This window comes from Urocitellus parryii, chromosome 16 (assembly GCF_045843805.1).
Source record: "Urocitellus parryii isolate mUroPar1 chromosome 16, mUroPar1.hap1, whole genome shotgun sequence".
Lineage (NCBI taxonomy): Eukaryota > Metazoa > Chordata > Mammalia > Rodentia > Sciuridae > Urocitellus > Urocitellus parryii.
In genome coordinates this window covers 5,965,059-5,978,694 of record NC_135546.1, presented here as the reverse complement: position 1 = coordinate 5,978,694, position 13,636 = coordinate 5,965,059, and the positions used below count along the sequence as shown (strand labels likewise).

Genomic DNA, 13,636 nt, shown 5'->3' with positions numbered 1-13,636 from the left:
GAAATACATCTATACACACAAGCCTTACGAGTTATCAAACAAAAAGACAGCTGTGATGCTAATTTGTGCTTCTTCATGACCTCGAAGGGACAAAGTTCTAAGAGTTACTTAAATGATTTACAATTTTATGTTCGTACAGCATAAAAAATCATAGTTACTATTAATATCTGAAAAGGTTTATATACTCACATGAAAGTCTGGGTAATCTTCCCTATGGCCTTTTAATCCTAACAGCTGGGACGCCAGTCATTTCAGTGGGTAAGAAATGAGATCTTTTAGCTGTATGAAATTGACTGAATTTATAACCACTCATAGTTCAAAACAACCTTTTCCCAGAAAACTGGTTTTCCTTATTTTTTTTTTCACTACAATTATAGTAGGAAGTCTGTGAGAAGATTAAGAATGAAAGCATCTATGAATAGCATTCTGTAAGAAAAATTAATATTTCAAGCTTGAATCCAAGTATGATTTCATAGGGCAGAAATGAAACCAAAAGGGCAGAACCATTGTGTTTAGAAATGGGGATAGAAATGTACCCTGATACACGGAAAATAGCAGGGTAACAACAAAGGAAATTATAATTCTGGTTACTTTCCAAAATGTTTCCACAATTTAATGGTGTCCACTCCCAAATACAGGTGTTGATACCTATGTGATGGTATTAAGTGCTGGGATCCTGAAGAGGTGTTTAGGTCACGAGGGCGTATGAGTCAGCTTTTCGTTGCTGTGACAAAAATACCTGATGAGAACAAGTTAGAGGAGGAAGGATTCACTGTTGCTCCTGGTTTCAGAGGATTTCATACAGTCTGCTGGCTCTAAGGCAGAAACATCATGGTAGACAGGAATGACAAAAGAAAGCTTATGGCAGACAGGAAGTAAAAGAGACAGGAGCCAGGGACAGGATATAGTCTCCTAGGGCATGCCCCAGAGACCCACGTCCTCCAGCCAAGCCCCACCTACCTAAATCATCACCCAGTAGTCCATTCAAACTATTAACCCACCAAATGAATTGATCCACTGATGAGGTTACAGCCCTCACCCTCAGGACAATTCCTAAAAGTTCTACCTCGGAACCTTGCTGTAATACCTAACACATGAGTTTTGGGGGGATATTTCAGCTTCAAATCATAACAGCGCCACTCCCCCCCCAAAAAAAATGGGTTTAAGATTACTATAAAACAGGCTTCATGCAGTGTTTGGCAAGCCTGCTCTTCTACTGTCTACCATGTGCTGCATAAGAAACCCCAGATACCCCTGAGAAAATGCAACATGAAGGTCCTCATTGGAGGCTAGTGCAGTGATCTTGGACTTCCTAGCTTCGAGAACTGTGAGAAATAAATTCCCGTCCTTTATTAAGTATCCCATCTACAGTTTCCTATCAAAGCAGCAGAAACAGCCTGAGACACATGCTGATAAGACCCCACACCCTTTGGTGCCGGATGCGCCATCAATGTCTCTGCCTCTGGTTTCCTGTGTCCCAGCTGCACGGCTCATCTTTAAAGACCCTAGAAAATGCCCAGTCTGTCCCAGCTCTGATGGGCCTCTGTTCACCTTACGTCCTAAGAGAGACCTTGTGTGATGGTTTGGAGGGGAGGTGTCCCCGCAAAAGCTCACATGTGAGACAATGCAGAAAGGTTTAGAGGAGCAATGATTGGGTTATGAGAGCCTGAACCCAATCAGTGAACTAATCACCATGGATGGGATTAACTGAGAGGTAGCTGAAGGCAGGTAGGGTGTGACTGGGGGGAGTGGACACTGGGGGCATGGCTTTTGGATATATATTTGTATCTGGAGAGTGGAGTCTCTCTGCTTCCTGATCACCACATGAGCTGCTTCCCTCTGCCACACTCTTCCGCCATGCCATGTTGTTCAGCCTCACCTCTAGCCCTGAGGAATGGAGCCTGCTGTCTACAGACTGAGATCTCTGAAACTGTGAGCCCCCAAATAAACATTTCCTCCTACAGTTGCACTGTCCGGGTCTCTTTTAGTCACAGCAGCGTACACCTCGCTACTAGCCGGGGCAGGGGCCTGTGGAGGTTAATAAACCAGGTTGCCTTCCCCAGGAGCAGACTCAGGGAAATATGAGATCAGTCAATGGGGAAGGGATAGGAAGGAGGCCTAATTGGCCACAGAGAGAGTGAGACAGGTGGCAGCATCCACATCTAACCTGCTCGGAATCTGAAGCAGTGCTGACCCCTAGAGCTGTTGAGAATTGGGCCAAAGCTGCTGGACCTTTATTTTACCATATCAAGCACCAGGAGTGGGGTGCCCTGGAAAGGGGACATGGCTTGGAGCATGAAGGAGTAGCCTTCAGCTGAGGCCATCCTTGAAACTGGCTGATGCTTGAAGGCTGGCCAACAGCAGCCCTGCCAGCACCTGGGAAAAAAAGGTTCTCATATAGCAAAATCTGGACAGGATGTGGCCACGGTCCAATTAGCAAAATGATGGCAATTGCACTGACCTCCAAAGGTGTGCAATGTCCAACAGGACAGCCGGTTCAACACAAGTGGCTGATAAATGCTAGGTGTGCCGTTCTGATTAGGGAGCCCTTTAAAAGACTGTTACTTCCTATCTTTCGCCATCTATTTATTCACCTCAAATATACCAAGTGTGTACCACGTGTTAAGGATTTTCTCTTAGTGGATGGAAGAGGACCGTGAGTTCTCCATTGTCTAAATGGTGCTCACACATCAGTTCAGAGGTAGATAGAAAACCAACATAGAAATAAATCATTAAAAAGATGATGTTGGGAATTAAGTGTTAACTTGAAGAACATGAGCAATAAAAAAAAATAGTTAACATGTGGTATTACTGGAATCCATGAGTGGGTCACAAAACCCCAATGTAAGGGGACTTCATTGGTCCAAAAGCAAAAACAAAAGAATAGTGGTGAGGGGGGGAGCTTCAGGGACCCCTGAGTCCAAGAATCCAAGTCCTTCAGTCTGTCTTCTTGTTTCTGTTGTCCAGGTCTGAGGCCAATTCTGTTCACCCAACTTGGGTTCACACATTTCCAGGTAAGGACTCTGAATGACCAGGTGATCAAAGGTGCACCTTTGTCTTATATTGGGACATGCGTTCATCACCCCTGTGACCAGGACAATGAAAGTAATGCTATTGATATTGAGCCTTTATGCTGTACAAAGTATAACACAATTATAAGGATGGATCTATTTAAAAAAAATACTATTATCTGCTCTTTACTGATGAGAAACTAAAGCTCAAAGAGATCAAGTGACTTGCAAAAGCACATATTCTAAGTGAGTACAGAAGGTGAAATTCAAGCTGCTTCAATCACATGCCCAAAGCAAAGCCTCAGACTCACAAAGTAATTAGGCCTTGCTAATGTAGGTGTCTGTACAGTTATATTACAGTCACAATAGTCTTTCTTTACCTCGATTCATCAATGCTCACCAGTCTTCCACCCAAAATGAAAGCGGAATAATTGGACATTCACAAATGAAAAGCGTATTTGGACAGAGGCAGAAGATAAACTGGGAAATCTTACAAGGAAAAACAAAAAGGTAAATCAATATGAAATACCACTTACTACCAGAATGATTGACCAAACAAAGATTGACCAGTTTAAGCAGAAACAGATCATGAAGGGGGTTTGCAGGTGTCCAACTGGGGTTAAGCTGGGAAATCAGTTCAGCAATGTGAAATGTGAAATGCTCTGTAAGTCAGGAGAATTATATAGGAGGTCTGACTCTCAAATCAGCAAATATACAGTCGACTGAGTGAGTCAACCTGTGTTTTCTAACCTGTAATTTAGGGCTGATAGTACAGGAACCACCTATTTAATGTATATAATATCTAGCCCCTAAGGATAAGGATAGAATAGAGGCACTTAGTGTATTCATCATGAGAAGAAATTTCAAGATACCAAGTAGGAAAAAAAAATGTACCTGGATTCTTTGTTATATCTGTGGCATTACAAAAAAAAAAAAAATTCCAAGTTTAGCATAAATATATTCAAAAGCGAACTTTGTAAATTTAAACCATCGTAATGTAAATGAAGAATAAATAGTAATGAGAAGGGGCGCTAATCAAACTAAACATTTACATATTTAAATCAGTGAGAACTAAGAGGTGGGTGAAATAGTTGACCCTTTTCTAATTTTAGAAGTATAATATAATTTTACTTCAGATGCAAGAGTCTTAGAAATATTCTATCTTTTATAAGGGGGAATAAAACATGCTTTGGGGTGTTGCTGGTGGTCTTTACAGACAGAGGTGGTTGCAAACTTGTCCTGAAGGCTGATTTCTTACCATTTGATGTTACAGTTCCTTGTGTTCCAATTTCCAACACAGCTGGACACTTTTCGTTGAAAAAAAAAAAAGTGAATTCATTTTAAACAGGACTGTAAAACGGTGATAAAGACAATGACTGGAGAAACCAACCATGATGGGAAACTAAATGTCCCCCGGAAACACTTGAAAGCCTTTTTAGTGAGAGAAATATGTGCTCCAGAATTGAATCTAAGATAACAGAAACCGCTACAATGTGGACTAAGGAGATGTAAGTAAAGTTGCCGAAAAGGTAGAATTATGCTTCTTTGTTGAAGTCTATTTAAAAAACAGCAACTATAACAACAACAAAGTATCTGCACTGAACTTGCCAGTTCTGGATATGCTTAGGGAAAAATGGGAAGCTGGAACAGGAAGGTACCTTGAAATTATTTCCTTCCATAGCCACCCGTTTGATAAAAGAAAGAAGTTAAAGGTTAGAGTTGAAAATGATTTGTCTAAAATCCCACCAGTGTGATGCTAAAGAGGAAGAGGCTAATAATCAGGAACATTAATTGAGACAATTCTGAGATCATGATTATGATCCTCCTTTTACAGATCAGCAGCTTGAGTTCCAGAGAGGTTGACCAATTGGTTCAAAACCTTCACGTCAGAAACTGTCAAATTAGAAGACCTGGCAGCCTCAGGGTTTTCTGCCTCTCAGATCCATAGATTATCTGTAGCTCTCTTCCCTCTACTGTGGAGGCACTGACTTAACACATACCACTCATGAGGCTGAGGCAAGAGGATTGCAAGCTTGAGGCCAGCCTCAACAACTTGGCAAATGCCCTAAGTAACTTGGCAAAAACCTCTCTCAAAAAAGGACTGGGGAGGCCAGGTAGAGAGGCACATGCCTGTAATCCCAGTGACTTGGGAGGTTGAAGCAGGAGGACTGCAAGTTCAAAGCCAGCCTCAGCAATTTAGGCACTTAGCAACTCAGCAGGACCCTGTATCTAAATAAATAAATAAAGCAAGAAAGGGCTGGGGATGTGACCCAGTGCTTAAGTGCCCCTGGGGATCAATCTTCAGTGCCAAAAAAAAAAAAAAAAACAAACAAAAAAAAAACTGGACTGGGGATTGGCTCCGTGGTAAAGTACCCCTAGGTTCAAACCTCAGTTTAAAAAAAAAAAGAAAGAGAGAAGACTGAAAGCATACTGATAAGAGCCAATCAGCTGGATCCTCTGTTCCCTATATTCTTACCTAGTTTTCTTGTTATCTCTGACTTCATCAGAGAAGCCTCTGATCACTGGGAGTCAAATTCCCATCTGACTCCCTTGGAGCAGGTAACAGAACAGCATTCCTCCTGTTTGCATGGCGATTCAGATAGATGGCAAGCTGCATGAGGTTAAGAACCCTTTCTACTCCTGTTTGCTACTCTACCCTCAGCCCAGCGTCTCTTAACAGTCACATCACAACCAGGGAACCCACGAATGAATGTTCCTAAAAAAGGCTGCACTCCTAGAAGGTCATCCAATGTCCTACAATCAGACAAATGGAAAGACAACTGATAAGGAGATTCATCCTACTTCCACTGCCATTTTGCAATTTGCCTGGGATTGAAACCTTCCAAAATATATACATAGTATGAAGACAGGAGAATATGAAATACGGGAATTGAAGGAAGCCAGAATACAGCACCTGGAAATGGCACACTGGCTTAAGAACTATTTTGAGCCAAAGGCAGTTAAAAAGCAACAAACCTAGAAAGCCCCCATATCACCTTCTTTCTGCCTAAAAAAATGGGAGATGCATTTCCCCTTATAATGTTCTCCTCCCTTCTTCTGTGTCAAGAGGAAAATCATTACCCCGGAGATAGAAAGCTGGTACTCTGGTGGGTCTGCAAAAAGAAACTGTCCTAAATGACCCTCCTCTTCCATGAACATTACACACATCTACTTTCTCCCATGCACTGCCCATAGAAGTTCAAAACCTTCTCCTCTGTCTTCCCACTTCTCCACAATATATTGTCCTTTGTTAAAATGGTATATAAACCTCTTGGGTCTAACTGCTTCTTTGTTTTGCTTCTTTTTCTATGACAGCTTCTATGCACATAAAAATTAAATTATTCACATCAAATAAAACTGGTAAGCCTTTCCTCCTAATTTATGTTGTTGTTTGTTGATAGATTAATTCACAGGTACACACAAAAAGAGGAGAGTATAGGGAAAGTTTTCTTTGTTCTCCTATAGAACACTCACCTACAGTGAAGCAAGTTGTTATACCCACAGTATATACTGAAAACAGTAAATGCTGTATGAGGCTTGAGATAGCTGGTTAGAAAGAAGTTAACAATTAGCATGCTGGCAATAGAACCGGGGTCCCTGGTCCAACTAAAATTTAACAGATGATAATCTCTCAAATATAGGATTACTTACCTGCAGCTTGTAGTTGCAAAGAGAACTGTAATACACACATCAAAATGGGAAGCAACTGCTGGGCATGATGGCACACACCTATAATCCCAGTGGCTCAGGAGGCTGAGGCAGGAGGATCTGAGTTCAAAGCCAGCCTCAGCAAAAGCAAGGCACTCAGCAACTCAGGGAGACCCTGTCTCCAAATAGAATACAAAATAGGGTTGGGGATGTGCCTCAGTGGTCCAGTGCCCCTGAGTTCAATTCCTGTACCCAAAAAAGGGGGGGGGGTTATAATTGCAGTGGACAGAAGAGACTCCAAGAGACTCCAGAGAAGACTCTTGCAAATCAGCTACCCAAGCCTGCAGAGCTGGATCCTCAGAATCTTAAAGGCAGAACTCAACACACACTATGAAAAATCATTCTCATTTTTCTAACAGTGTATGCTGTCCTTAAGAAAGGGAGATTATATTGCACAAGGTTCTCAGACAGCTTTGATGTGTTTTTCCTTCTTTTCTACCTTTCCTAATTTTTTTTTCCGTGCTATAAGGCAGGGTGCTGTGGTATAAGGGAAAGCACTCATCTTTGAACCTTGTGCATGGGGCTGCCTTTCTCTGCATGATCACTTAAGACAGGCTAAATGAGCCTTTGATGGGAGGCTTTGATTTACCTCCTCATTCCACACTCCATCATGAGGCTGCATGCAGGCTGCCCCTGCCATCTCCTGCCCAGCTCTGGGCTGAGAGTGGTGATGAATTTCTTGGATCTGCTGCCCTTCCAAGGCCTTGAGTACCTGCCCACCTGTGCAACCCAATTCCATCCGCTGTGCAGGGGGGAGGTCTATGATTGCTGTCAATGTTATACATGGTATTTTTCCCCAGGATGGGTTGCCTTAGGGTGAAAATGGCTATTTTTTTTTTTTTGAGGAAACACAATTTTCTCCTTTCATTTGATTTTGCTCTAAGTCATTTGGTTGTGTTTTGTATTTTCGTGGACATTTTATGTGTCTAGTATATCATGGTGCTACATGAGCAGGGCTTTTAAATTTCAACATAAGAGAGAAATAGTTTGCTCATGAAAGAGGTCATCCAAGTGTTTCTGGGATTCTGTGTCTATATATATGTATTTATATTTATATTTGTGTGTGTGTGTGCCAGGAATTGAACAAGGGGCACATGACCACTGTGCCTCATCCCCAGCCCTATTTTGTATTGTATTTAAAGACAGGGTCTCCCTGAGTTGCTTAGAGCCTCGATTTTGCTCAAGCTGGCTTTGAACTCACGATCCTCCTGCCTCAGCCTCCCAAGCCACTGGGACTATAGGCGTGCACCACTGCACCTGACGTGCTTATCTTTAATAATTTAATGGTCATTTTATTCATTCTTTTCTCTTGAGGAAATGGCAGCTGTTCCTCTTTTTGTAAAAGAATTCTGCCTTCTGTGTTCGCAAAGAAAGCAAAATAAACAAAAGAAGAAGAAAATGTCTATGAAGACTGAACCCAAACCTATCAAAATCTAAAAAAATCAGTCAAAACAAAGGGATCGGGAAGAAATTTTTGGAGGTAATGACCATGATATTGCCTTGACTGAGGAATGGCCTTGCACATGCCCAATTCTCCAAATCGTACATGTTCAATATGTGCAGCTCTCTGTACTGTCAATTATACTTCAGTAAAGCAATGAGAAAAACCTACCACTGACAGTAATGATGAAATCCTGCAATAAAATCATAGACTTAGGCTGAAAAAAAATGCCATTTTTTAACACTGTGCTCATTCTAGGATGTTTTGATTTTTGAGATGCCCTTTTTTTCTGGTGCCTTAAGATCTACCCGTAGCATTCGAAGGACATATTGTTGTATCTCAGCTTCCCTTCGGAGCCCTCGCTGAATTTTCATGCCTTGGAAATCACATTTATTTGTGTTTGTGATTTGAGGAAAAGCGACGTCAATAAAACTCCAGATGAAACAAAATGTATTTTTTGGCACCTTCCTACCAAAATCATGTAGGCAAATTGGAGGTCCTCCAAAGAAAAGCCCAAAGAAGGATGAATGAAAAGCGGTGTTGGCTAAGGAACTGTGTGGCTTCTGCATGTCCCTGCAAGGCTTCTGCACGTCCCTGAAGTAGGTAAACAATGAAGGAGCGTCACAGCCCATAAATATTGAAATGGTATAAACATCAAATATAGATAGGAATGATTAATTCCAAGGCGAGGGGCATGGAGATACGCTAATGCATTCATATTCACGGGAAAGGAAAAAAAAAAAGAGAGATACTGTTTACTAGCATCATTTTGAAATATGGAACATTAATAATGTATGCACGATATTCTAGCATTTGATGGAATCTTTGATCGCCTCTGAACGCCCCTTCTCAAGAAACACTGCAAAACTACACTTAATTGTTCCACCCTGGGGAACGTCTTCCCGAGGAGATCAGTTTTTATTTGGCTTCCGATCAGGACTTCTTGAAAAGAGGTTTTTCCTTTCGCACAGTGACTTGCACACGCTTTTATTTCCCACTGATCGGGAAGGGAAGGAGACTCACACAAATGACAAGGGAGAGGTCAGGACCCACCTGGCCAGGGTGGGGCTACCAGAAGGCGCATAGATAAAGGAACAGGACAACTCATCAAAACCCCAAACCACACTTCAGCATAACGGGAAACTCCTAGCAAGAGTGCCGAGAAGATGACAGAGTCCAGGGAAGCCATCCAGAGGCTTCTGGGCACAGCAGGTATCCAGGGAATGATCTATCAGGAGGTTTTTCCCTCCCTCCCTCCCTCCATCCCTCTGTTTCGTTTCTTTCTTCCTTCCTGACCTGCATTTACAAAGCATCTGCTACACCCTGAGCTTGGTGCACAGTGATAATGATGCAAATAGAAATTTGACGTGGATGCTGCCTTTGAAGACATGTTTATGAGATGAATTCATACACACATACACACACACACACACACACACACACACACACATGCTCACACATATAATTGCAAGTGAGGCTAAGGCTTGTGACCACGGCTAGAGCAAGGCAGAGCCAGGATCAGCCAACCAAATTGCACAGGTACGGTGTGCAGCTCCCTGTGTACCTCTCCAAGGTGAGGCTGCTCCATCCTGCCCTCCCCAGAGCAGAGCAGAGCAGAGGAGCCAAGCCCTGCTGGGACCACACACATGTATGGTCTGCGACCGTGGACTTGGGCATCCCTGAAAAACAGTCAATATTTCATTGCAACTCCACAGACTGTCCAGGGAAACCAGCCACCGTCCCCGCTCACGTGAAAGCCCTTAATTAAGATTAAATGAAAATATCACTCTCTCTCCTGGACTATCAGGACATGTGGCCTGGCCTTTTATATAAAGAACCCATCAAAGTCCATAAATCAGGAGGAGGAGCAGGGTGGAGAGATAAGCACCATCAATCAGTCTCCTGCGTGCCCCAAGGTGACCTTCTGCTACATGTTTCATCTTGAACTACTGCTGCAAAAACAGCCTCTGTCATTAGGCCTCCTGTTAAGATGCACGGAGAATATCCCCTTCGGATAAGTTATACGCAGGTATGGCGATGAATAAGCTGCATGGGTCAACTGAAATCTGTGCTATAGGCACAAACAACCTCAGAAAAATTCTAACTCTGAAACTCAATAAATGGTGCTCTAAGTTCAGATAAATTTGCGTGTTGGAAAATATAAGAGCAAAACTAGTATTCCTGTGTTAGAGTCTCATCGGAGTCTAGGGGATCATTTCAATTCCTTTTTTGTTTTTTGGGTACCGGGGATTGAACTCGGGGGCACTCGACCACTGAGCCACATTCCCAGCCCTATTTCATATATTTTTTTTTTTAATTTAGAGACAGGGTCTCGCTGAGTTGCTTAGTGCCTCACCATTGCTGAGGCTGGCTTTGAACTTGTGATCCTCCTGACTCCAGACCCACTGGGATTACAGGTGTGTACCAAGGCACCTGGCTATCATTTCAATTCATTTTAAAGCAGATGTCAAGGGAGACTGAATAGTGAGGGGGAAAGCTGACAAAAAGAAAGCTTATTCAAAAAATTTAGGATGGAGCTGGGGATATAGCTCAGTTGGTAGAGTGCTTGCCTTGTATGCACAAGGCCCTGGGTTCAATTCCCAGCACCATCAAAAAATAAAAATAAAAATAAATTAATTAATTAGGGATTAAGTAAGCATGTATGCATAGCATGTAGCAATGTGGAATAAGTAGCAAGTGCACTTGTGTGTTTTAGCACTATGGTTCTCTAAACCCTTCCTGGAAGATGCATGGATTATTTTTTTCAAACACCACTCTGAAAATTGATGGTGAGAAAAGGTATTATGTAGGATTAAATAATGATTTGATAAAAAAAGATTTGATCAATCATCAAAGAACAAAAAGAACACAAGAAATAAATATAATTCAATAAAACAAAGGAAAGGCAGCATGGTAATGAGTCAGTAGAGCATTCTGTGGCTCTCTATCCATTTCCATGAGAGGCACAGATGCAATTATTAATACGTCATTGCCATAATGAAGGCCCCTTTATGGTAGCATAACGTCTGTGTCCAAAATTTAATATCCTGGATATTGTTTCGTACCCTTTACTTTCTGAGCTTTACCCAGGTTTCTCAGGAACAAGAAATTTACTTAGAGCGAAACGCTAAAAGTGTTTTAATGGAATCAGTGCACCTTCCTGAAAGAATCTGGTTAATCAGATTTCAGGAATTTTCCCTAAGGACATGACAGTGTCTCTCAAAGGGTTTTTAATCTTCTAATAGACCTATAGATTAACTGGAGTTAGACAGCCTGTGCAGAGAAGCCCTGCTCAGAGCAAATTCCATAAGGGGATACCAACCCAGTGAGTGAGACAGAGAGGGCAGGTCTGCTCCAAGTGGTTTTCTGTTAGACAGATTCCTGGAATAAGCCCCATTCACACAGGAGGTCTCTGGGCTTACCAGGAACTAGGCATGATCACAATGGCTCACCAAGGCCAGAGGCTCTGCCTCTTGCTACATTATCTTATATTTATTAAGGTTCCATTTACCACCCACCTATAGGAAAGTTCTGCGTGCATCAAATAATAATTCTCCAGTAGTATACATTCTGTTGTTCACAAGACGCACAGTTAACAACATAAGAAGAAAATCACTCGTTAAAATATGACTAAGGGAAAGAAAAACTTTTTTCTTTGAAAAAAAACGTTGTCTTTGAAAACTAATAATGATGCTAATTATTGACATTTACCAAATTGAGTACGGTGCCAGAGACCAAACAGTGCTAATAACTGTTATCAAACCCATCGGGTTTAAGCTGTGCCTGCAGGCAGTTACAACAATTATTCCAACTTTGCAAATTATGAAATGGAGGGTAGAAAAGGTAAACAGCTTCCCCAAAGCCACAGCACAGTGTGTTTGTGCCAAATACTTTGAAATCAGTTATAATTCGACTCAGTATTACAACAAAGAGCTTGAGAAAACTCTCTAAGAGAAGATCCAGGTCAGACTGCACATGAATCCAAATTCCAGGGACAGTTCCTGAAGCTGAAATTCCTTCAGATCATGAAGGGGTGAGCTCTGTTTGACCTCCCCCCCAAAAAAAAAAAATTACAAGATTCCTCAACAAAACCTCAAGCCTCCTAGGGAGACAAGCTTCTGAGAACTTAGTGGTCAAATTCATTTTTCTATTAAATGTGACATTTAGATAAATATCCTCGAGAGGGCACTTTCACATATGCCAAGAGGTGAGAAAAATAACGTGAAGGTCAGGGGTTTGCTCTTTCCAAAACAAGTCAGCATGTTAAGGGAAACTCAGAAAATAAAGGACACACACCCCACTGCATCATATGCCTGGGCCATATCTTCTCTAAAACTAGTAGACACACAATTTCTACACTCTCTTATTCCATGTTTCTCCCTCTGGCTCTGTTCTTGTGCTGTGGATTGCATTAATTAAATACGCTCAAAATGCACGAGGCAACTGATTAAGGAAAATATTCTTACCGGTAAATTAAGTTCCACTTCGTTCCACTGTGACCTGTTAGCTGTTAAGATAGGATCATTGTTCGCAGTTTATAGCACCTAGGGATAGATTTGAAAGTTATAATTTTAGAAATAATTTCCATCTAAGGAGCCACTTTTAAAGCAATTTTTACCTGGTCTCTGTCAAACACACACACACACATACACACACAACACACACACATACACAAACATTTAACTTGCCTTTCTCCAATTTCTACTTTAATACCCAAACAATAGCCTTGTTCTGTTGCTTTAAAAAAACAAACAAACAACAACAACAACAACAAATCCTATAAATTTCTATCTTGGAATAACAGAAGTCATTCAAAGGGCAGACCTGCAGGAAACAGCCACATAATGGCACTTATCATTGAAAGAATTATTGATGTGCCTTCTCTTGCAGATTCAAATTTTTTGCACCAGACCCCCATTTGTAGATCTCCTTGGCAGGTCTCCAGGAACTATTCTAAACAATAGCTACCTCCTTTTGTTGGCTACTGTGACCAACGAGTCCAAAGGAAACAATACAGATGAAAAAGGGAAGGGTTCTATCAGAAGGCCCTCCAACGTCTGACTCTTGTCAATTATGGACTGAAGCAGAGCCTTCAAATCAAGAGGCCATCTCCAGGCACGTGTGCTCACGTCCAGCTGATGGTCTTAGAACAAATCAACACGTGAAATGAAGGAAACCTTGAACCCAGTCCTCTTGGCGTTGATTCCCAGATGATTTGAGGATGAGCTGTCAGTCACTAAGGGTGTTTATAACCTTGTTTCCTAATGCTATCCCATGAACACAGCTTTGACCAGCTAAGGGCTCCTGTTACCCATCCAGAATCCAAATAAGTCAATGTCGTGCTTTTGTTTTTTTTTTTTTTTAACCAGTGGTCATCATTGAATGAATACCGCTCAGAAGGGCTAAATTTCATCTATTATTCCTAACTCAGTGGGGTACAAACTACTAATGAAGAGACATAGAAAACTGTAATATC

General features: G+C 41.7%; 1 non-coding gene across 1 annotated transcript; it reads left to right on the top strand.

The window, feature by feature from the left end:
• The first annotated feature begins 10,699 nt into the window (after positions 1-10,699).
• On the top strand, positions 10,700-10,772 carry Trnat-ugu (transfer RNA threonine (anticodon UGU)). Its single transcript has one exon. It is a non-coding gene; the product is annotated as a tRNA-Thr (tRNA).
• Positions 10,773-13,636: the final 2,864 nt, after the last annotated feature.